This window comes from Solanum dulcamara, chromosome 8 (assembly GCF_947179165.1).
Source record: "Solanum dulcamara chromosome 8, daSolDulc1.2, whole genome shotgun sequence".
Classification (NCBI taxonomy): domain Eukaryota; kingdom Viridiplantae; phylum Streptophyta; class Magnoliopsida; order Solanales; family Solanaceae; genus Solanum; species Solanum dulcamara.
This window is the reverse complement of record NC_077244.1, coordinates 14,874,230-14,899,496: the sequence shown is the minus strand read 5'-3', so window position 1 is coordinate 14,899,496 and position 25,267 is coordinate 14,874,230. Positions and strand designations below refer to the sequence as shown.

The window sequence follows — 25,267 nt, the reverse complement described above, 5'->3', positions numbered from 1 at the left end:
AACTTGAAAGAAAGTTGAAGGAAAAACTTGAAGAACAAATAAGGAGGGCTACGGGTTTAGGGGCTGCCAAGGTAAGCCTCCGAGTTTCGTTCCGTGAATTAATTATTTGAGGTGTTCCACGGTTATATAATAGTATTTTATAACCAAAAATTTCAATTTGGGGCAGCGGAGAGGTGGCACAAACAGTCCGCCCCATTTCAGCACATCAAGGAGTTTCCGAGATGTAGTTTTGGCGAGTTGTGGCCAATTTCGGGTAAGGTAAGGTTTCTTCTTTAAATTTGAGATTTATGGTGTTGTTATGGAGCATTTTACACGTCCTATAGGTGTATGGAAGTGTGTAAATATCATTGGAACACTTGACGTTCGGCATAAACTAAATTGGAGTCGCTAGAAGTGAATTGTCGTCGAAATAAAGTGTCGTTCTTGTGAGTTGTTGCTGCAGGGGTGTAATGTGTTGTTGCAGGGCCTAAATGCGTTATAAAGGGGTGTGGATTCTTCTGGTTTCAGCCACATGACCCCTCGTGTCGTATAATGAAAGGCGTTATAGAATAAAGACTAGACACCCTATTTTGATATCGTCTTTTTGAATGAGTCATTTGGAGTTATGTTGTATATTGTTGGTGTGAATTGCTGCAGGTTGTTGTTGTTGGTTGGCTGTAGGTCTTAGGGACCTAATTGGAAATTTGGATAGGGCACATTATAGGGAAGGTGCTGCCCAATTTTTGTTAACGCCTTAACAAACTAAAGAATTAGTAGAGGAAACGACTACGGAAATAGATTCCATTAATATTAAGGCGTAACCTAAGATGCTGGAAAGTTAAGAGTAGTTGATATTCGTATTATTTTCATATTGAATAGGTTCAGAAGACGACGAAACGAGCAAGATAAAGGGTAACTCCCAAGAGGTATGTAAAGCTTTCTCTTGGCATGTTTTGGTATAAGTTCGTACAACTATCTTTCTTTCCTTTTGGCAATGTTTAGCCTTAAGTGAATTGTATATGAAGTGAGAGGATAATTCCATTCCCAGAATTCCGAGTACGCCTCATAACCCCTATCCACTGTTCAGTAGTAGAGTTCCTGTGAAGATTAAGTATTGCCTAGTAGGGCTTCAATGTGTCAAAATATAATGTATGGGAAGCTATCTCTCATTCCCAGTGAGATGTATTTGATACAAAAATGAGATTACGATTCCATAGTGGTTCACCGAGCCCCACGAAGGGCCAGGTACGAAATATGTATATGAAGATCACCTGAAGGAAAGTACAAACTATATAGAGCTTATTCTCTTTCTTCTTTTGGGTATGTCCTTGTTTTAGTTGTAAGTTAAATTTGATCTGAACTCCGAGGTAACTCCATTCTTAAACATCTCTTAATTACTTCTGAATATTGAACTTCTATAGTAGTTAAACTACTTTCCCTGGAAACTTTTATATGTTAAAGAGGTAACAAATGTATAGGCTCCTAGTCATAAAATTATTCGAAGACGAGTACTTTGGAATTCTTAAGTGAATAGTCTTACTTTGGTATAGGTCTAGGGACCTCGAGATGTAATTAATGTAGCCCCTAATGGTATTTAGAGGGCAGCTAGAATGACTATACTGCTACTCGAATTCTTAGACAATAGCTTAGTCCTCTTATATAGTTGAGTCTCAGATAATGATTTAAACTGTGTTTTGTTTCTCACTACTCTACTCGTGTATACTGTAACACTTTTTCTCCGAGTCCCGGGCCGGTTGTCAGATTCGTGCAATTCACTGCATTGTTCACCGAGTCCCTAGCTATAGGGCCGGCATTTGTATGTATATATATGATGGCCTGGGGCCTGATACTGATATTATGATGATGAGTTGTAATAAGGTAACGATGGCCTGGGGCCTGATACTGATACTATGATGATGTGTTGTAATAAGGTGACGATGGCACGGGGCCTGATACTGATACTATATATATGATTCACTAGACCCCTGACGGGGCCGGCTATATTGAAAATTTGAGCATGCATGTTTTTATGATTCACAGAGTACAGGTACATGTTCATGATTTGATAAATTGTTCTCCTGCTTCTCTGTTTTGGATATACCTCCAGTTGTATTATGTTACATTTTACATACTCAGTACATATGTCGTACTGACCCCCTTTCTTCTGGGGGCTGCGTTTCATGCCCGCAGGTACAGGTATAGGTTTTGGGAGTCCGTCAGCTTAGGATTCCGCTCAGTTCAGCTGGAGGAGGCTCCATTGTATCGGAGCCTAGTTTTTGATACTGACCGTTGATATATAAGAATTATTTTGTCTATTCAGGGGTACGGCGGGGGCCCTGTCCCACCATGTGTTGTCGTTAATATTTTTAGAGGTCTGCAGACATGTATATGTGGGTTGTGTATGTCAGTGTGATTTAGATGGATCTACATGGTGCATGATATATGATGTTATGTTATGGCAGCCTTGTCGGCTTGTGTGCCCTATCATGTTCTGATACAAACGAAAAGGGCTACAGGTTTACAAAAATGTTATCGCCCAGTGGGGCTTTGTTACATAATATTGCTTTATTTACAGTTCAATTTTACCATAGTTGATAGCTAGGTATACGGGGGGTCCAGGTCGGACCCCAGTCACGGCCTACGGGGTTGAGTCTTGACAGAAGAACAAATATTTCAAGAGATATAGACCTCAAGTTATTGTCCTAAACAATATTGGTTGTCCTAATATTTAAGAATTTTAAATCGATTAACATTTAATTTTATTAATTATTTTCTTTTTTGGATATGATAAAACAATCAAAGCAACGAAAAAGAACATAAATCAACAAATTATTTATCAAAATATCAGGTGAGACCCAATAGACAATAAAATATTTATTTATATCATTTAAATATATAAGATTTATTTTAACTCCAATTGATATGTTTTAATAATTTTATTCTTTTTATATTTAGTTTTATTAATTGACGTGATACACATGTGCAAAACACGTACACTAGACTAGTTATTATAACAATACGAATATAAATGTTGATTGACCAAAATATCCACCAAAAGATGATTTACTTATTTGCCCTTTTAAGTTAATATTTTCTCTATCTAAAAAATTACTAATGGGTATAAATGTAATTTTATATTAGGACTAAACAAAATATATTTCTATTAGGACTAAGTTTATTGTAGGATACATTATCCTATTAATACTAGGAGCTTAACATTAAATCTATTTCAAGTAAACTATGAGTAAAGAATTTCCATACGTTTAATAATATTGGTCGACCAAAATATCCATTAATTATTGAATGACTTTTATATCCTTAATGAGTAAATATTTAATAGCTATAACTTTAATTATTTTCAAAGTCCTACATATTTGCATAATAATTAAATAACAGTTACTTAAAGAAAATAGTAAATGATAATTTGGTCTATTATAGAAAAATAGTAAATGATAATTCTTTCTATTATAGAGTCTTTCAATAAAGACAATGTTCAACCAACAATTTAATGATATACAACCTTACGTCATTAACCTTTTTTCCTAAATTCAAGATGACTCGAGACCCCAATTCTCCTAAATTCAAGATGACTCGAGACCCCAATTCTTTGATCCTGGATCGGACTGGGTTTGGATCTCAATTCGAGTGTCGGATCCTGAGTGAAAAATTGAGGTAAAATTTTGGGGTGTCAAAGTTGGATCCCGAGTTAGGTGACAGGTGGGCTTTTGTATAGGCTGTCAAAGTCGGGTTTCGAATCTCGTGGTCAGTTCATGATTCAAAAGTCCGGTCTCGAATCAAAAGTTGAAGTCAGATCCTATGTCGGAAGTCGGAATTGTGTCCTAGGTCAGATTTAGGGTCAGATCCTGATTCGCAAGTCAGATATGGGGTCTGATATCGGGGTAGGATCTCGAGTCGAAAGTCGGGCCAAAACAGGAGTTTGAAGTCGAGGTCGGTCTCGTGTCGAATGTTAGGGATGGGTGGGGTGAGATCCTAGTTTAAAAGTTGGGTACAGGGTCGAATCTAAGGTCGAAAGTCGGGTCGTCCCGATTTGAATTTCCGATCGGGTCCTAGGTCGGGAGTTGTTGTCAAAAGTGCGGTTCCAAGTCAGTGTCAGGTGTCAAGTGTCGAGGTCGGATGTTGGGGTCGAGTTTTGAATCGGGTCTAGAGTTAAATATAGAGATCGGATCTCGAGTCATAAGTCGAGTCTCGGATCGATCTTGAAACAAGTGTTGGATCGAAAAATGGGTCGAAAGTCAGGGTTAAGCCTTGGTTCGGAAAAAAGTCTGATTCAGGTGTTAAGTATCGAGATCGGATGTCGAGGTCGAATACCGAGTCGGGTGTCGGGATGGGACTCCAAATTAGTCATCAGAGTTCTTTTTTGTGTAATAATTGTTAGGTAGTAACGTGCAAAGCACGTTTAGAGACACTAGTATTATTAAAAGTGGGAACATCCAAAATGAAAAGTTGAATTACCATTTTACCCCTATACTAAATCAAATATTTATTTAACCCATTTCTGCAGGCTGTGAATTTGCACTTTCATTCGAAAGCGATGAGACCGCAAAAATCAAAGCTGCGGGGAGCTCGAGAAAAGAGCCAAAGGAATCAAGAATAAAGAGCTGAAAAAGGCAACAAAAGAGAGAAAGGAAGAAATCAAAAAGGAGAAAAAGAAGAATGGATGAGGATCGAGACGGGGATGTCGGCCCCTCCTCAGTACGAAGAAGGGTGGGTTCCAGAGAGGATTGCGCCAACCAAAACTTTGACTCTGAGAGACTGATGAAGATAAGGATGAAGATAAGTAAGTAAGCGAGGGGCTTCGGGACTGCTTCAATCGTCACTCGAAAAGCCCTCCCTTAGTCTATACGGGCGAACGATGACGTAAATGAAGGGAAGGCCCATCCCGTGCTTTCGAGCGATTCTTCCCGCTACCCGAGTTCCACAGCATTGATGTCGTTGTTTATTAATTAAATATTAAATAAAAATATTTAAATGAACTCAACACTAAATAATAATCATATCCTTTTATATTAAATTATATTTAAAACATACCAACTATATATTGTATTAGTATTGCAAAAAAATGTAAAATACTCATAATTAGGATAAGTTTAATGATTTTTCCTTTCTCCCATGAATCTTCATCAATTAACACTTTTTCATTCCTTATTTAAGATCGTGAAGTAATCGATGAACATTAAAGGTCAAAGGATATTTATTTTTGTGAAGTAACTGATGAAGATTAAGATTTAAGGGCCACAATAATTAAGTAGGAAATTTATGATTATTTTTTTATTTATTGGCTCAAAAATTGCTAATAATTTTATTCTTTTCACCTTCCCTTACCTAAGTTTTTCTATTTAAAGTCACCTAGAAGGAGTGAAGGACAATTGAATTTGCAAATTTCATTTGATCTATTTACTGAGTATGGCATTTCTCTCTTTGGTTAAGAATTATTTTCTCATTTTTGTTTATTCATTTCATTTATTTATTTATTTTCTTTTTGGTGCCCCTTTTTGGTCAGTTATAGACTGGATATGACGGAATAAAAATTATGTTAATCTTTTTAGAATTGTTAGAGGCACTACTAAAAACTGCCAAAAAGGGACGGACTGCGTCGCTTTTCTTGTCAAACTCAACGGGAAAGTGACGCAGTCACTGCCGTCGCTTTTTGCTCGACGCTTTTGAAGGAGCGAAGGACAGGGTCGTAAAAAGCGACGGACTGCGTCGCTCCTAATTTTTTTAATTAAAAAATATATATAAAAAAACGACGGATTCCGTCTTTTTATTTTTTTTTAAAAAAAGAAATTATTTAATCCAAAGCGACGTACATTTAGTCTCCGTCCGTCGCTTTGTTTATCTGAAATTTTTTTAGAAGAGCGACAGACAGGGTCCTTTTGTCAGTCGTTTTTCTCGAAAAATAGAAAAATAAAAAACCAGAAAAGCGACGGACTAAAGGACCTTGTCTGTCGCTTTTCTGGAAAAATATTTTAAAAAAACTAGAAAAGCGACGGACTAAAGGACCCTGTCCGTCGCTTTTTCTGCAACACTTTTGACAACAGAAACCTGCAGTTTCTGCTGCCCACCTGCAATCAAAATTCAATTCAATTGTATTCAATTCAGTCCATTCAAACACAAATAACAACAAACAAAATTCGCAAAATGCATAATAACAAACATAATTAAACACTTAAAATGAATAAAATCATAATTTAGAATGATTTAAAGTGTTTCAAAGTTAACAAAAAATATTCAAAATATTCATAAACAAACATAGGGAACCCTAAGGACTATTTGCTATATATTCATCACTATCGTCGGAATCATCCGGAGTGGACGCTCTTGAATAACGGGGCGGAGGCTGAGGGCGAGGTTGAACACTTGTTCTTTAATTTGCTCAACTTGTTCATTCATACTTTTTTTATCCTCGATACTTCTGTTCTCTGATTCTGCCAATGCGCGTGTAAGTTCTGCAATTTGATGAGACATTGCAGCTATCTGAACCCCGTCAATTGTCTCGGCTTGACGCGATGATCCAATACCTTCTAACTTGAATATCTTCCAAACATAAAAAATCATAAATTCTAATTTCTAATTAGTTCATGTTCTAACCGTAATTTTATCTTCAAAAACACTTCAAGTCCAACTAACACAATACTCAATTCACAATCTAATTTTAAAAAAATCACAATTCAAACTAAGGCCCTAAAATTTTCATTCACATTCTCACTTCAAGAACTAACCAACTTAACATAACATTTGAATATCAACAACACTTTAATTCCAACTCCAAAAAATATATGTAATTCACAATTTAATTCAAAAAAAAAAAATCAACTCAAACAAAAGACCTAAAATCTAATTTCTAACATTCACCAATTCAAAATCACATATACAAATTAACTATGTTAATAACATACATTAAACAAATTAAATAAAATAAATTAACTAACAAATCAACAAATTAATATTTTTTTTCAAAATTAAAACCCTAAAACTAACTAACCTTATTAACAATACGGAGAGAGAGAGAGGTTGACAATGGGGAGGGGCGGCGGCAATAACGGCAACGGGGAGGGCGTGGCGGTGGCAGCAGCGACCGACGGCGAGGGGGTGGGGGTGAAATTTTTAGAGAGAAGGAGGAGGGTTTAGAGAGAGAGAGAGAGAGAGAGAGAGAAAGAGAGAGAGCAAAAATGAGAAAAAAGTCGAGTCTCTGTTTTGAAATATTTCAGATGGAGCGACGGACAGTGTCGCTTTGTCCGTCGCTTTTTAAAAATATTTGACCGCCTTTGACCAAATAAGCGACGGACTTAGAGACGCTGTCCGTCGCTTATTTCAAAAAAAATGATAAATAAAATATAATAAAATATGACGGACGGCGACGTAATATTTAAATTATATTTAATTATTTTCAATTAAAAGCGACGGACTCCGTTGTTATATTTATTTTATAATTAATTTTTAAATATATTTAAAAAATCCGCCAAAAATAGCGACGGACATATAGTCTCTGTCCGTCGCTATTTATAAAAAAAATTAAATTATTTTTTACAAAAAAAAAAAACGACGGACTGCGTCTCAAATGCCGTCGCTATTAGTTTCGTCGTTTTTTACCAGTTTTTTAGTAGTGAGGCAGTAGTATTAAAGTTACATTTGAATCGAAGATGTCATGATATGTGAGAATACAAATAGAAAGAGAATGAATGTTTCGAAGTGAAATATGTTTTTATCATGATATATGAATTACAATGAAATAGAGATATATCTATGTTTGTTTTGCACAATGCTGATAGTTTTTACACTATAATTTATATTGTAAGCTATGTAAAAAAAAAAAAGGAGATATATCTCTAGAAGATGGTTGGAAATATTACTATTTTCCAAAGAATATAATTTTAGGCATCAAAAGGAGATATATCTCTAGAAGATGGTTGGAAATATTACTATTTTCCAAAGAATATAATTTTAGGCATCAAATTTTGGTACTATTCTATGTAAGTGTTGATAGAGGTGATACTTATAAGTGGTTTTCAGATTCACTATTAAATTTTCTTTTAGAATATATTCTTTTCTTTTTGTTAAATATATAGTCCTTCTACTTATACAAAAAAAAGTTACGTAGATTACAATTAAATAGATACCGTTTAAATCAAAGGTGCGGAGCACACTAATAGTATGCAAATGAAAACAACATATTATCTTAATGAAATATTAGAAACTTTGTTGAATTTTTTACTGTATAAATTCTTTAATTGAGTTTAAGAAATATAATGTACCATTATTTTATAAGTAAAAGGCAATATTTTTGAGTGACGATAAATATTAATCAGTGGAGTCATGACACATCAGTTTCAACTTACATCTTTATCCTTTATATTTTGTGTAATGCGTCACTTATTTTAAATTTATTTATATCATTTCTTAACGTTTTGTATTGAATAACATGAGATATATGTGCAACGCACGTGTTCGAAAATTAGTACTATATTATAAATGGGAAGTTCCCACCTTTTCGCGCTCTTAGTGACTAGAACTCATCACCTTCGAAAGATGCTTACCATCCGAACAACTCACTCTTGTCCCAAATTGAAAGGCCAAGCATTAAAAGTTAAATGACTATTTTTCCCTTCAAGTCAAGCATTATTTCAAGAACATGTGTGTGCAAAAATGTAAATATACTTTCTACAAAAAAATAATTAAAAAGGCTTAATAAACATAACGTAAAATCATAATAAAGAGAATTGTGAGAGCCATTCATATGGAGGTAAATGTGAAACCTCTTCAGATGATTAGCTTTTAATAATATACCTTTGGTCTTCTGAGAAAAATTAGTATGAACTGAAGTCCAATCTGAACTTTTCCTTGCTTTATCAAATGGGAAAAGGGCCTCATATATTCCTCAATTTTGTGATTTAGAGCTGATATTCTGCCTCATTACAAAAAGGGCTCACATATGCCCCTATTAATACATAAATAGCCCAAATATACTCTTTTGATCTAACGAGAGTGAAAAAAATAATTTTTATTTTTTTTCATTTTGCGGGATTCTACAACAATTACATCTAGAGGCAAACTGTTGTCCAAAGTTAACAATAAAGGAAGTTTCCTTTTAACCACTCTCAACATTGAAAGGAAGAAATTTAAGCCTAAGACCTTGAAGAATGGACACCTGATTTCTAGTATGTCTAACAATATGCCAAGCAGAAAAGGTACTAACCGTACCATAAAAGAAATATTCAGTGACAATAATTTTTTTTAGTAATAACTAAATAAATACCAATAATCCATTTTAAAATAATGAAAAGTTAATTTCTTGTGAAAAGTTTTTCCTTCCTAAATTTACCAACAGGTTTTATGTTTTAATTTATAAGGGATCTTAATTTTATATTCACTTATTTTGTTGTGCGGAGATACTTGAACCATTTTGTATTATAACACCTCCTCTTTTTATTTCCTCATTCTCTTTCTTTTAAAAATGTTTTACTTCTTACCTCCTACTCTTTTTTTTAAAAAAAAAATCTAAGTAATAAAAGTTGGTAACTAAGTAAAGGCATTTAAACACTAATAAAGATAGGAGAGCAAAGAGATCAAAGCATATGATGCCAATATAGTTCGGCATTAGAGATTGGTTAGTTTTATATTTTTTCGTAATAAAATAATGATATTATTACTGGCAATACCAAGACTTAAAGATGATAGGAAATATACTATGAGCAACATTTATAGACATTGACTCTTAAGAGTCCAAAGAATTTAGAAACTACATCATATGATCTAATGTGTTTTCCGCATTAGAAGTACAATTTTAATAATTATTTAAACTTAATAAAATAAATGTGCACATTTTTTTCATCAAAATATTACTTGCCTCCAACACTTGATAATTGTGTCTAGTCATATGCTGGAGAAACCTTTCCACAGTAAATATTCCAACACTTGATAATCAGGAACATAATATCTCAGAAAATTTTATTATTCAATCTCAACATTGACAACATATAATCTACTCGTGGACAAGTTAGTTTTATGCTCTATTCATTTTTCATTGTGACTTGTTTATACAAAAAATAATTTATATGATCTAAAGAGATGTGTTCAGTTGCAAACCCATCATTCTCCTTGCCTCAAGTATATTATGTATTTTAGTCACAATAAACAAAGGCATTCACTACTAAAAAATGGTGAAAAAACGACGGAAAGAAAAGCGATGGACTGCGTCGATGGTAAAAAGTGACGAACAAAGAGACACCGTCCGTCGCTTATATTTTTTATTTTTTATTTTAAAAAGTGACGGACAGTGACTCTATGTCCGTCGCTTTTTTTGGCGGATTTTTGTACCAAAAATATTTTTAATTAATAATTATTTTTTTAATATAAACGGCGACGCCATCCGTCGCTTCCAATAAAAATAATTATTTTTAATTTAAAATAAGCGACGGAGTCCTTCACTTATTTTTAATTTTAATTTATAGTATTTTTTTTATAAAGTTTTATTTTATTATTTATAATTTGTTTTAAAAAAAAAAGCGAAGGACGGCGTCGCTTAGTCCGTCACTTTTTTGGTCAATTTTTTTAAAATGGAGCGACGGACTTTGCAACGCTGTCCGTCGCCCCTACTAAATATCAGTCACAGCTTCTCCCATTTTTTATTTTCTATACTCTCTTAACTCTCTCTCTCTCTCTCTCTCTCTCTCTTCGATCCCCTCCCCTAAAACCCGACTCGACGCTCACCCCCCACCCCGCCGCAGCTCGCTGGCGTCATCCCTCCCTCTCTCTCAGGTACTCCGTCCGCCCCTCTCTCTCTTCTCTTTTTCTCTCCTTGTTAAACTTAGGGTTTTATTTTTTTATAAATTGAGAAAACTTTGAATTGTTAGTTAGTTTATTTCATTTATGTCGTTGAATATATGTTGTTAACATAGTCAATTTATAACATTGATTGTGAATTAGTGAATAAAAAGTTATAGTTTTGATTTTAGGATTTTACTTTGAATTGAGGTATTTTGAATTAGTTTGTGATTTGGGTTTTATTGAGTTAGAATTGAAATGTTTTTGAAGTTATAAAGTTATTAACATTGTTAGTTTGTATATTTAATTGTGAATTAGTGAATGAAAATTTTTGGGTTTTAGTTGAATTGGGTTTTTTGAATTAGATTATAAATTTGGGTATTTTTTAGTTTGAATTGAAGTGTTGTTGAAGTAACAAATTAGATTTAAGAAGTAATTATAGAAGTTAATTAGAAGTTAGAAACTTAGAACTTATTTAGAGCTTTTGATTACAACTTAGAACTTAATCATAACTTGTATTGAATTTAGAACTTTGAACTTGAATTTAGAACTTAAACTTTATGTCGGATTTTTTAAGTTGAACTTAGAATTTTTTTTTTTGGTGTAGCATTTACTTATTTGAATTTAGGTTGTAAACTTTAGAAATTGTAAATTATTTATATTTTTCATGAAGTTATTAACTTTGGTTTCTTGAATTGTGGTTTTTAAGACTTAATTAAGCTTAAACTTTAGAAATGTTGAATTATTGTAGGATATATAAACTTTAAGTTGTGAACTTTCAACTTAAATTTTGAACATAGAATTTAAGATTTTTTAAGTTGAATATTAGGATTTTTTTTAACTTGAACTTAGATTTTAGAACTTGAATTTTAGGATTTTTGAAGTACTTAGGAATTTTTTTGGTTTGTATAAATTCTCAACTTTAGATACTTGAACTTTAATTATACTTGAAATTTGAAAGTTTGTAATTTAAGTTAGAAAAAAACCAACTTGAACTTTAGAAATGTTGAACTTGAGAATTCTTGAATTTTTGAAGGATATGCATGTAAACTTTAAGTTGTGAACTTTAAACTTGAATTTAAAACTTGAACTTTAGGATTTTTTAATTAAGTAGTTAGAAATTATTTTGGTTTGTATAAATTCTCAACTTTAGATACTTGAACTTAGGATACTTGAAATAATTAATTAAGGTTGAATATTTTTGTATAAAATTTTTAGTGCAGGGGTACAATCTAATTAAATATTCCAATATTCGACGCCGCCAAGCTACTGCCACCAACCCCTCCATCTCAGCCCTAATTGAAAAATTCAAGGTACTTTTTCCTCTTAAATTTTAACTATTGTATATATTAGATTTTTTTATTCAATGTACAACACTTGCATTTTGTTTAGGATTTTATTCGATTTCTTAGGATATGTTTGAATTTTTAGAGTGTGATTTAGTAATAAAGTGTTAGTTTAGCATAAGTGACAACATTAGTTGATTCTATTGATGACAAAATTGATTTTTTTGCAAGATCAATTTGTGTCCATCTAGTGTTGACATTTAGATTTGATTTGGTTTACTTGTTGGAATTAGTTTGTACTTTAATTGTGTCACGACACAAAATGGGCCGTGAGTGACCCCCGCACTTAACCTCCTAGGTGGGAGAACCAACGATACAAACCCCAACTAATAAATATGACAATAATGCGGAAGCTCAAATAAATACGTTTATCCCCAAAACTTGAAAGTCATCACATGAAAAACATCTAAATTCTAAAACTAAGTCTCAAAAATATCAGCACCAGAATAAACAATTAACATAGTGTGTCCGAAAACTAAGGACACCATGCCATGACAAGAGATTCCATCGCCAGCTAGAAGGATAACTCACCCTGAAATCTTATGAACTGGAGACTAACTAGAGCTGAGGTCGAGTCGAAGTCGGTGGAATACTCGCTGCACTCCACAAAATAAAATAAGAAAAGATACAAGTAGGGGTCAGTACAAGACAATATGTACTGAGTAGGTATCATCGGCTGACTCAAAATAGAAATTAATATACATAAAGTAATAGCGGAAAATCAACAATAACACTTAACATGTGGCAACCAATGAACAATTACATAACCAGTCAACAATATCAAGATCACACATGAGGACTCAAGCCTCCACATCACACTCTTTTGAAAAATGAGTTATTGAGGATTGGGTAGTATTAAGTCATTTGAATTTGTTTTCCTTTAATATTACCGTATCGGAACGTGACACCCGATCTAAATATACTGTATCGGAACGTGACACCCGATCCAAATATACCATGTCAGAACGTGACACCCGATCTAAATATACCGTGTCGGAATGTGACACCCGATCCAAATATACCATGTTGAAATATGACACCCGATACAAATATACCGTGTCGGAACGTGACACCCGATCTAAATATATCATGTCGAAATGTGACACCCGATCCAAATATACCGTATCGGAATATGACACCCGATCCAAATATACCGTGTCGAAATGTAACACCCGATCCAAATATACCGTGTCGAAACGTGACACCCGATCCAAATATACCGTGTTGGAATATGACACCCGATCTAAATATACCATGTCGGAACGTGACACCTAATCCAAATATACCGTATCGGCTCTGACACCCGATCCAAATATAATTACTTTATCATTTTTTATTATTATATTCCACTTCATTAATAATATTTCATCAAGCCTTCTACATTCAAGACACCATTTTTGATAGGGCAAGTTCAAGATTATGGATTTAATGGCCTCGGGATTTCAGATCAATCACAACAACATATTGTCACGCCCCGGGAGGGTACCCTAGACGTGACCGGCACCCGAAGGCCATTTCTGACCTCCGAGCGAACCACCTGGTCCAGTCACTCCTTCATTCAAGCACATTCTCTTAGCAGGAACTCAATTTAAAGAAATACTTTTCATAATATAAGGGCCGAAGGCCAAACATTTACAATCAAAAGAAGACAATAAAAATAGGACTCCTCAAGATGACCGCTCGACCTCCCACACTCCAGTCTATGAAGCCTCTACTCATGTCAAAAAGGTGTCAATGACAAGCCCATGGCTACCAACAATCTAAATAAAAGGAAGAACAACAAAACTGTACAAGAAGGCCCAATATCATCCGGGAACTAGGAGGACTCACCGACTGGCTGGAAGTGTATGTGGATCTTCAACGGAGCGCCGGTTGATGATCTCTAGTACCTGTCTCTGCATCATGAAACGATGCAGGCCAAACGGCGTCAGTACATGGAATGTACGAGTATGTAAAATGGCCGAATACAACGAACATCAAGGAAGAATAAATCAACTCGGGAGCTCAACTCAAAAGGGATGACAACTCAATCAAATGTCCTAAGTCTAAACAAGGATATGATTTAGACTGGACCAATCATATACAATTCAACTCAATCTGACTCAGAGTACTATCAACACCTATTTGGGAGTTTCTCTTAACCGACAACCAACACTTACGAGCCAGTGAAGGTACAACGAAACGACGTCGTTGCCACGCCCGTTCATACCTTGCCAGGGCATGAACGACGAACACTCATGGATCCAATCCAACCAGGTCCTATAATGTCAGGACAAAAGCTCTCGGGGAAGCATCCGACTTTAACGGTTCAATCCCCCCTACGTTTGGCAACACAGGTATTGGGTTCGAGTATGGACTATACTCTTGCCCAATTCGGTGCTCGATACTCCTCCCAAGACTCAATGCTCATAAAACTCCATCCAATCAACTCAATCAACTCATATCAACAAGTCTCATTACAACCTTGTCAACTCATCAACTCTATCACAATCAAATCTCTTCCAAGCATACTAATTGCTCAATCTCAATCATATCTTCAAAGAAAATTTAAATGCACATGTATAACATCATCTAGATATAATCAATCATTACCTCCATCCATTTGAGAAAATCCTCATGACTCACCACATCTTCAAGACTTCAAATCGACATTTTTATAATAGGCAACATTTTTAAGAAAATAATATACTTTATCAAATCTACATAATTAAGAAGATCAATAAAACATATTTAGCAACTCATTCCTTCATCATCTCATACTCACATAAGGGCTCATTTTAGGAACCTCTTAGCTCAACAACATTGGCACATAAATAATTAAATAAAATGGAGACAAAGCTCATTCAAATATGTACCATACCAAGAAACTCCATTTTCATGAATATCTAACCTCAAAACAAGAATAGGGCACATGGATGGACCCAACCCATGTTTTGGATAGCCTTACATACCTTAGTGAAGACTTGAAGAAAACCTTGTAGTTGGGTCTTCAATGGAGGACTCAAATCTTGAAGTTCTTGGACTCCTTTTTGGTTGGAAATGGAGAAGAAGAGAAGAGAGAAGGGAGAGGAGCTAGGGCTTTTCTTTAGAGAGAGAGTGGGGGCTGAATAAATGCCCCCAAAATACACAAGGCTTGTGTATATATAATTTGGGAAATTTCCCAAATTGCCCTTCCTCCAATTTCTGAAAATCAGGCAAAAACGCCCTTGGCGCGATAGTGGCGCGTCGCGCCCTTACAGCGCCAAGGCCAATTACGCCCAAAACCTGCACAACTTTTAGTGGCGCGTCGCGCCAGGGACCAAACTACTGAGGCATGTTTCTGGCGCGATAGTGGCGCGTCGCGCCCTTACAGCGCCAAGCCTATTATTCTAAATTCTGGGAATTTGGCCTGAAAAACCCTGCACAACTTTTAGTGGCGCGTCGCGCCAAGGACCAAACTACTGAGGCATGTTTCTGGCGCGATAGTGGCGCGTCGCGCCCTTACAGCGCCAAAGCCATATCCCCAGCAGTTGCAACCCAGGCCAAAAATGAAATTCCTGTCGTGCTAGTTCGTCTTCGGATCGTCATATCTTTTGACTCCGAACTCCAAAATTTACGTTCTTGGTGGCGTTGGAAAGAAGACTCGACGACCTTTAATTTGATAGGTCGTGGGCCACCCAGATTGACGTCCTTCAAAAGATAGGGTCGTTAAAAGTCGACCCTTACATGAACTCGTCCTAAACTTAGCCACGACGGATCTTTTGGACTTAGCTCGGTCCTAGGGGTCCTCAATGACCCCACATCACCTCCAACGCTCTTAAATTCCTCAGGGACTCATCTTAACTCGAGCACATACTTCGAAATAAATACGATGGGCCCCACACGTGTACAAAGAAAGCCCGAATCTTAGGAAGAAATTTTGAGGGGTGTTACACATATCAACCATCCAAACCACAATAATTAAATGCATAGTAAACTTCACGCATTATTCAATATACCCTAAAACTATGTTCATAATCACATAAAAATTTAATGAAAAGGATGAGAATAATTACCTTGACGCTTTGGAATGAAAATTCCTATTTTTCTCTTCTCCTTTATTTTTCTTTTCCCTTTCTTTTCTTTCTTCCTCCGTATTTTTTTTCCAGCTTCTGCGTTCTGCGTCGCTGTTCTCTTTTTTTTTCCCTCAAACTAATTATGTATAAAAAATTTATAAACCCTATCCTTTTCCTTTAATAATTGGTATATAGTATTAATTAAATTAACACTTTCACCCAATAATTTAATTAGTTATTTAAATTCACCCCTCACCTAAATAATTATAGTTATTGAATAGTCTAAAATACCCATTAAAAATTTACGGGATGAGTCTTTTATGAAATAAAAAGCTCTAATTCTCAAAACGACCTAATGGGTCGTTACAAATTGTCTAATAAAATCCAACTTGCACTTTAGAAATGTTGAATTATTGTAGGATAATATATGATCTTTAAGTTGTTAAATTTGAAAGACTTTAAAATATTATGACTTCATTCGTTTTGAGTGTTTAATTATGTTCGTTATGATGCATATTGTGTATTTTGTTGGTTGGTTAGTTGTATTGTATTGATTATTATTGAATTACATTTTAATTGCAGGTGGGCGGCAGAAACTTTAGGTTTCTGCTGTCAAAAATATTATAGGAAAAGCGACGGACAGGGTCCTTTAGTCCGTCACTTTTCTGTATTTTTTAATTTTTTTTTTTTAGAAAAGCGACGGACAGGGACCCTATGCCCGTCTCTTTTTTGGAAATTTTCAAGAACACTAAGAACAAAAGTAATATTTTTATATATTTTTTACCATTGAAAATTATTTTTATATATTTTTTTAAAATGACGCAGTCCATCCTTTTTTATTTATATATTTTTTTAAAAAATAATTTTAGGGGCGACGTAGTCTGTCGCTTTTTGCGATGCAGTCCGTCGCTTTATTAAAAGCGTCAAACAAAGAAGCGACGGAAGTGACTGCGTTGCTTTTCCGTCGAGTTTGACCAAAAAAGCGACGCAGTGTCGTTTTTTGATAGTTTTTAGTAGTGATTAGAAATAGGGAAACATAAATAAATCTCAGATAGATTAGGAGTTACTTACTTAGATACACTCTAATTTAATTGCGAATCTTATCAAATTTTGGTCCGTTCGGATAAGTCTGAACTGTTCCATATGATTTTACAGACTTCAGATAATTATCAGACTTAGATTAGCACTGCAATTGAATCTATTTACATAAAGACTTAGATTAGCACTGCAATTAAATCTATTCAATTGAAAATTCTTTTATGTGAGAGTTTTTTACCATTAACAAATGTCTATGCTGGAGAAACCTTCCCACAGTAATCATGTTGAGACATGTGTTTAAATTCAAAACTGATCATTAACTAATTAAAGGACATAAGAAATTAATGGCATACCATCATGACTAAGCTTTCCTGCTCCTTAAGGTTGGACAGAGATGGCCAAAGGGGAATGAGATTTCAAGTAACCCATTTGTGTATAGCAAATGAAATTAATTTTTCTCTAAACTTGAGTACTCAAATAATTTAGAAACGCTAAACTCACTTGTTCCGCACTATAATTTTACAGTAAGAAGCTTTCAATAAAGAATATGAATTCTACAAATATACTGTACAAAGTAACATATGTAAAAATATATTAGTTGTATCTTATTTAAAGCATATCTTTAATAGTAGGCGGTGATTGATGCAACTCAAGTATATGCTACATGTTATGTGTTTTATTATACTTCAAAAAGATACGAAAGAGAAAGAAGAAGAAGAGAAACTGATGCATTACCAACATAGTTTTTTTGGGTTTGTAATCTTTAGCCTCTCTTATGCCTTTCATTGAAGATCTACGATGAAAGAAAACTTTCAAATAAAATTGTATAACAGTCTACAGAGAAAATTTTCGAATAAAATTGTATAACAGTCTACAGGTAGAGATTATATTTTCCTCACTATTATTTAAGAAGAGAATCGGGACTTGATCATATTCGTAGGAAATGACTGTATAAATCTGAAAAGAAGAATTCAATGTAAAATAGCAAGTAAAAGATCTCATTAAACAAATCAATTAGTAAAGTTTTAACAATAAAATCGCCATGAGAAAGCTAAAATACTAACAATACAATTACTAAAACATGTAACCCTAGAAAATAATGAAATGTGAAATAAAAACAACTCAAAATCAAAGCTTTACAGAGAAAGTCAATGGTATGGCCAAAATTCCATCAGACACGCAAAAATAATTATACACAGTGAAAAGCAAATGGATGGAACTCTAAAATGAAAATAATTAAGCAAGGGAAAAGGAGGAGGAGAAGAAACCTTCTATTGTGTGAGAGATTATTGATGAGATTTAGAAGGAATCTTTTGTTGCTTTCGATGGAGGATAGATTCTGCAATAAACCTAAATCAAGTGAGAAATCGACATTATAAAATATAGAGAAGATTTACCTCTATTGTGCGATGTAAACTTGGGAGGAATCCCTGACTATCAGAAGGATATGATTTGGATTAAAGAGTCCAGAAGTACGAATACACAGGACATGGCTACTCTGGGCACAATCCCTAGCAGAAATTGCTAAGATGATACCTCTTTTGTGGTTTTCCATTATTGTTGTTTGTGGAGTTTTGGACTAAGAAATGTCGCTCTGTGTTCGTTCAATTGAGGAAGAGAATGAAGAGGGGCATGAATATCACTTTTGAAGTGAATCCAAATGCGTGGGACTGTTTCACGCACCATTTAAGAAATTAAGACCGTGGCTTTTAAGTTTTTCCTTTTTAACTAATTTTTTTTATTAATCTCAGAGAGCGTCACATAGGCGGGTTAAGGATCTTCATATATATATATATATATATATATATATATATATATATATATATATATATATATATATTGACATTTATTGCTGTAAAAATATTTAGCGCCAATTGAGTTAATTTTATTACATTCAGAGTTGCTAGTTGCTCTCTTATATCCAATAAACTCTTCCAAACTTTGAAATCTTTCTAGTTTCTTTTTCTTTTAATCGGATGGATTTTACTGCAATATTTTCTTCTCATAAAATCAGCCCATAAGGATTTAGTTGTTCTGAATCTCCATCATATCTTCAAAGCGAAGGAGATGTGTGTATCTCATAAGCTTCTGAACCCCATATCAAATGCGTTAGGTAGCAATCAAACAATGCTTATCCATGTCTTCAGTAAGATAATATTCAATGCTGGTTCAATATTTGGGAAGAAATGAGAAAGGATAAACTTACCGCTAGCGCTTAGAGTTCAACTCTGGAAGGAGTAAATAAGGTCCGTCTCAGAAGACAATATGCCTGCTATTTGGTGGAGTAATATTAAGGAAAAAGAGGCTATTGAGATTATTATCTCTATCGCGAAATGAATGTGAAGGATAATTGGCTTGCAGCGTCTCCTGATGGTGACCAATTTGTTTATCCTTTTTCGCCATCTAAACGGAATTTGGAAATGTTGGATTTTTTTTTTTTAACTTGTGTAAATCATTTGCTGCTTGCTTTATAATTTGGTCAGTTAAGTTGGAAATTGTCTTCTTTTTTTTTTGTGTCCGTGCGTGTTTCACACTTGGTATCAGGCACTAGGTTTGGGGATCGATTAATTTAGATTCGCTTTGGAAAGTTTTATTTTAGGAGTAAAACGCTCCTTAGAAAAGAGGATTTTATTATTAACTGTGAGATGTCTGGTTAAAAATAGAGAGATATTTAGTTCACCACCATAACCTTTAGTGATAAATTGAAATATATTGTTGCCAACACAATGGCGGCAGCATTCAAATAGCAGTGGGAAACACATTCATATTCAGCCAAAACAAAACGTAATACTCAAATGGCCCCTCAAGTACCTTTCTAATTATATTATATGTTCAGTGTATACACTATTGGAAGTCTCTTCTAAGTAATGATAAGAGAGACTAATTTTTTTGATACAACTCAGGAACTATTAAATCAAGCCACAAGACACTTATATCTGGATAAGGATCTTAATTTCAGAATAACACTCTCCAGAAAGTTTTTTTCTATATGATCCATATGCATTTTTTTACTCTAATATTACTATCAATTTTTGTTTGTCTGATTACAACAATTGAGAAAGGGTAGCAGATTCCTTTCCAATCTTCAGAATCTTCCTTGTATTTCAGTCATCAGAAGTCAGAGTTTGGCGGTTTTAAGTATTCAAGTCTGATCCCCCATTTTAAATCTCACTTTCAACTCCCATATATCAAGATATGAGTTGTTTTCCAAAACCAAGATAATAAAACACACTTAAGTACTTAAAGGGCAGTCCGGTGCACTAAAGCTCCCGCTATGCGCGGGGTTCGGGGAAGGGCCTGACCATAAGAGTCTATTGTACGCAGCCTTACCTTGCATTTCTGTCAGAGGCTGTTTCCAAGGCTTGAACCCGTGACCTCCTGGTCACATGACAGCAACTTTACCAGTTATTTCAAAACACACTTAAGTACTTGTGCAAAATTAAATAACATACAAGAGTAGACTGGTAATTAAATAACATAAAAGATCAGGCTGGTCCAATTCCACCTAGTGCTGACTACTAACAAATTGTAGCCTAATCTTTTTAAGTGTTGAAAGAGCATCTTTCATGCTGATTCTTGCATCAGGTGTCACTAAAGTGCAGCTCAAAGCTAATTCTACGATAGATAATAAACATTGCACCTTTGTGTCAATTTGTTCATCCCTTGGCTGTACAAAATTAGAATCTACCACCTTATGAATTTCACCCGGAAAGGAATCACTAACCCAACGTTATATGCTCAAGTCTCCAGTAAGAATTTCATCACTTGGTCTCATTCTTGTAAATGTCTCCATCTTCAGGATGTCAATAGTATAAAAATCACAACTCGTGGATACTATTTCATCTAGTCCATACTCTGTAATCATGGTCGAAAATGATCATAAAAGCTTCCTAGTAAAAATGGAATGCGTCAAAATCTTTAAAAGGTTCTAATATACCTGGAGCAATATATCCAATGGTTGCTATTGTCCTTGTTTGAACGAAAGCCTCCCCTGCACCTAACAATTTTGCAATGCCAAAATCACTGGCATGACCAACCATTTCTTGATCTAGCAAGACATTGCTTGGCTTCAAATCACAATGCACTACAAGTTTTGAATAGCCCTTATGGAGATAGTCCATTGCAGATGCAACATCTATCATTATATCTAATCTTTGCAATAAATTCAAGAACAAGTTATGAGAGTATAACCATTTATCAAGTGTCCATTGGGCATGTATTCCAACACTAGGGCCTTGAAATCAAGGTTGGAGCAGCTTGTTATGACTTTGGTTAGATTTCTGTGGCGAAGGTTCTGGAGTATCCCACATTCTGTGTCAAAACTTTTGAATGCACCCTCCAATTGCACGTTGAATACCTTTGCTGCCAAAAAAAGAGTACCATCCTTAAGCATCCCTTTGTAGACCATGCTAAAACTCCAATTACCAAGCAAATTTCTTTCGTTGAATCCTTCGGTTGCCATTTTAAGATCATAATGGGAAATTCTTTCATGCCCTTTTACCATACACCCAGCTACTTGACATGTATTATTCTTTGTCTTTCACGATCTTACAAATACATACGCGAGGGCTAATACAAGTAATAACATATCGACTCCCAAAATGATGTACAAAATCAAAATTGTCTTTTTCCTCTTGTGAGATTGGATGACACATTAAATTTAGAATCACCACAGAGTGCATCATTGGAAAGAAACATTGACCTGTGGCATTTGAGAAAGGACCATCGGTGGGAATCTCTCCACTAAGTTTATTGAATGAGAAGTTCAAGTATTTGAGATACACAAAAGCTTTTAATGACTTTGGAATTTCACCACTAAGATTGTTATAACATAAATCCAGAATTTCAATGCCAACATTTTTCCAAATGAATCTGGAATATGCCCGTCTATTCTATTATGTACCAGAGAAAGATTAATCAATTGATCTAGACCCCCTAGAGTGCTAGGAACCTTACCAGAAAAAATACTTTTTGACAGATCAATGATTGTTGCAGCCTTAAAATTTCCAATCTCGAGGGGAATTTCCCCACTCAATAAATTGTATGAAATATTGAACTCTATGAGATCGGGAAGGCCCCCCAAGCTTGCAGATAATCTAGAATTCAGCCTGTTAAAAGCTAGATGAAGTGTCCTCAAACTAGTAACATTCCCTAAGCATAGTGGCACTGAATCAGAAAATTTTTGGTGTCATTGTTTTTTTATTTTATTTTCATTATTTTGATCATATATATTTTTGTGTTTGTCCGCGTTTTTTCAACATTAATTACATTCATTTATTCAAAAACAAAATTCTGTTATTTATATAAGTAGTTTTTCGAATGGCTAAGACGCAAACGTCGCAAAATCATTAAAACAACACCAACTGGTGGATCCCATAGAGAGCACGCCAAAAATTACTTCAACGAACCGAGAGGAAATTAGCCTGTAATCTGTTACAAGTGTAAAAGAAGTGATGACTTCTATGAATAAGGAGTGGTGGCCGGTGGGAAAATTCCAAGATTAACTTACCCAAGTCATCGAAGAGAATTACTACTAAAGTTACTTAAATATCTTTTGGTATAGGCAGCTAGGATCTCTTTTTGGTAGTTGGACATCCAATTAAGAACACTTTGAATTATTGATAGAAGAATTCAACCGCAGATTACATTAAATAAGCAATCAAAAAAGAGTATCTGAAGCTCGCGATGGGGAATTGAGAGGAAAAAGCCGAGCCATCTTCTCTTTTTCCAACACTATACACACAATTTGTGAACTCCCCGTGAAGAGATACAGATGTCCGGGGAAGCTACATATAAGAGAGATAAATGTGAAACGGCAGAACCCAAATCATCAGCAACAAAACCTCTCTTGAAACAATTTCGATAAAAGTTGGCAGATTCTTTCTACTTCACGAATAATTTCTAGAGCTTTGGGATTTGGTAATTCCGAAGGCCAAACATATGTGAAGAATCTACTCAAACTTACAGTTTATAAGATCTTGAATTTGTTTCACCAGTCTAATAGTGAAATTACATATTTATGAAATATGAACTACACCGAAATAGTCACAGACTATTAAATCATTCGTTATAGAAGTTTGATCCTTTTTGAAGAAGAAATCTGCACAAAAATCTTCAATGAAACTTGTCAGGAATTGAAGAAAATAAAAGGAGAAAAGAATGTTTTATTTTTTATTTTTTATGTTAAGATAAATAATGCTTGTTTCTCCGAAAGAAAAATCTTTTATAATCAATCCTAAAGGATTGAATAGTTATGTCTCATCTCTATTATCTATTAAATATAAATTAAATGTATATATAAAAAATATATATATTTATTTATTACTAAATAACTTAAGTCATCTACGGCCACTTAAAGCTGTTCACATATTTCACTTAGACACTTCAAGTAATACTATTACCTATTGAACACTTTTAACTATTCAAAACTTATTCCTATTAGACATTTTTCGATAATCAACAAAAAATATAAAGTGTGTGATGTCCTTGCAATGACATGGCAAAATAACTAATTTTTTTTTTTTTTTTATGGGAACAGACCCTACACGAGGCTCCCACCTCTCGTGCACAGTCAGGGGTTAAGCAACACCCCCAAGCCTTAACATAAATAATCAAAATAAAAACAATTAGAAGCTGACATGTGGCACTTGGCCCCAAAAATTATAGAAAGTGAATTTATATTAAAAAATAAAAATTATTTCAAATACATTTTCAATCTTTCTTCTTCATTTTCTTCCCCGCAACATTTCCTTTCCTAAACCACAAAACTCAACTTCTTCTTAAATTACTTGCAAATTCAATTTATTTTTTTAAAAAAAATATTTCATGCCTAATTGTTTGGTTTCTAATAAAATGGCCTTTAGCCTTTGAATTTTTTTAAAAAAAAAGAAGAGAAAGATATAGAGAGGGACTGGTATAAGAGTGATGAAGAAAAGGAGTTTGTTGACGGATAATCATTTCAAAATCGACTGCAAAGAGAAATCAAAAGGACCCAAATTTATTTTATCAAATTCTCTAACATCATTTTTGATAAGTTTAATGGGTTTACATTTTAATTTGAATGGTGATGTTTGTTTGGAGTGGCCAAAAATGGTGATGGACGAACGTTTGCTAATTGTTTTACTCCGATGTTCAAAAATCTTCTTTCTTTTTTGTTTTTTGCACATCCAATTAGTTGATAAAAAAATGGACACAAGATGCAGTTGCCTTTGAAAACCTAAATGAGGTGAACAAGATGATTGAAAGCTAGGGGTGGGTTGGGGGCCTTTTTCTTTTTTGGATTAAGAAATTATTACTTTTAAAATTATTTTAAGTTATTTACAATGCCAAATGTCAATAGAAGAAGAAAAAGTGTAAGATTTTTCAATAAAAATATAAATAAATATTATTCCAAATATCTTCACACGCTAAATTAAAGTAACACTTTTTTTGCCACATCAACATTTTGTGTTTAATAGGTACACACTTTCACCAATTTAGGTGTTCAATAAGTAATACTCCTAATTGAGGAGTTTAAGTAAAATATACGGACAACTTTAAAGGGTCGTCGATGACTTAAGCCTTACTAAATGGATTCGGATCGGCCTGTGCGGGTGATCCGATCCAATGTCCTTCAATATGTATACAGTGCTTCTTAAACTGTTGAACTTCTGCAATAAAGTAAACAATGTGTTCTCAGAAACAATGGATTCTTTTTATTTCGGGAAGAATGCTTGTTTATTTTAAAGGGAAAAGGTCCTGATATACCCCCAACTTTGTCATTTATAGCTGATATTCCCCTCGATATGAAAGTGGCTCATCTATACCCTTACCGTTACACAAATGACTCACATATACCCCCACTGTTATAACAGTTGCTCACATATAACCCCCACCGTTACAAAAATAGCTTACATATATCATTTTCATCTTAAGGAAGTGGACAAATTAATTTTTTTGATTTTTAATTTTTTTAAAAATTCATGTATGGGGTATTTTTTTTTGAGAAAGTAAAAAATAATAAATAATATATATACCCATACGTGTGAATTTTTGTTTAGCAAAGTTTAGGGTCTATATAATCTTTTTCACGCATGAATTATATTTTAC

The 25,267-nt window shown here is 34.2% G+C and overlaps 1 pseudogene; it reads right to left on the bottom strand.

Moving 5' to 3' along the window:
- Positions 1-20,909: 20,909 nt before the first annotated feature.
- Positions 20,910-21,587, bottom strand: LOC129901758 (probable LRR receptor-like serine/threonine-protein kinase At3g47570; annotated as a pseudogene).
- Between the last annotated feature and the right edge of the window lie 3,680 nt (positions 21,588-25,267).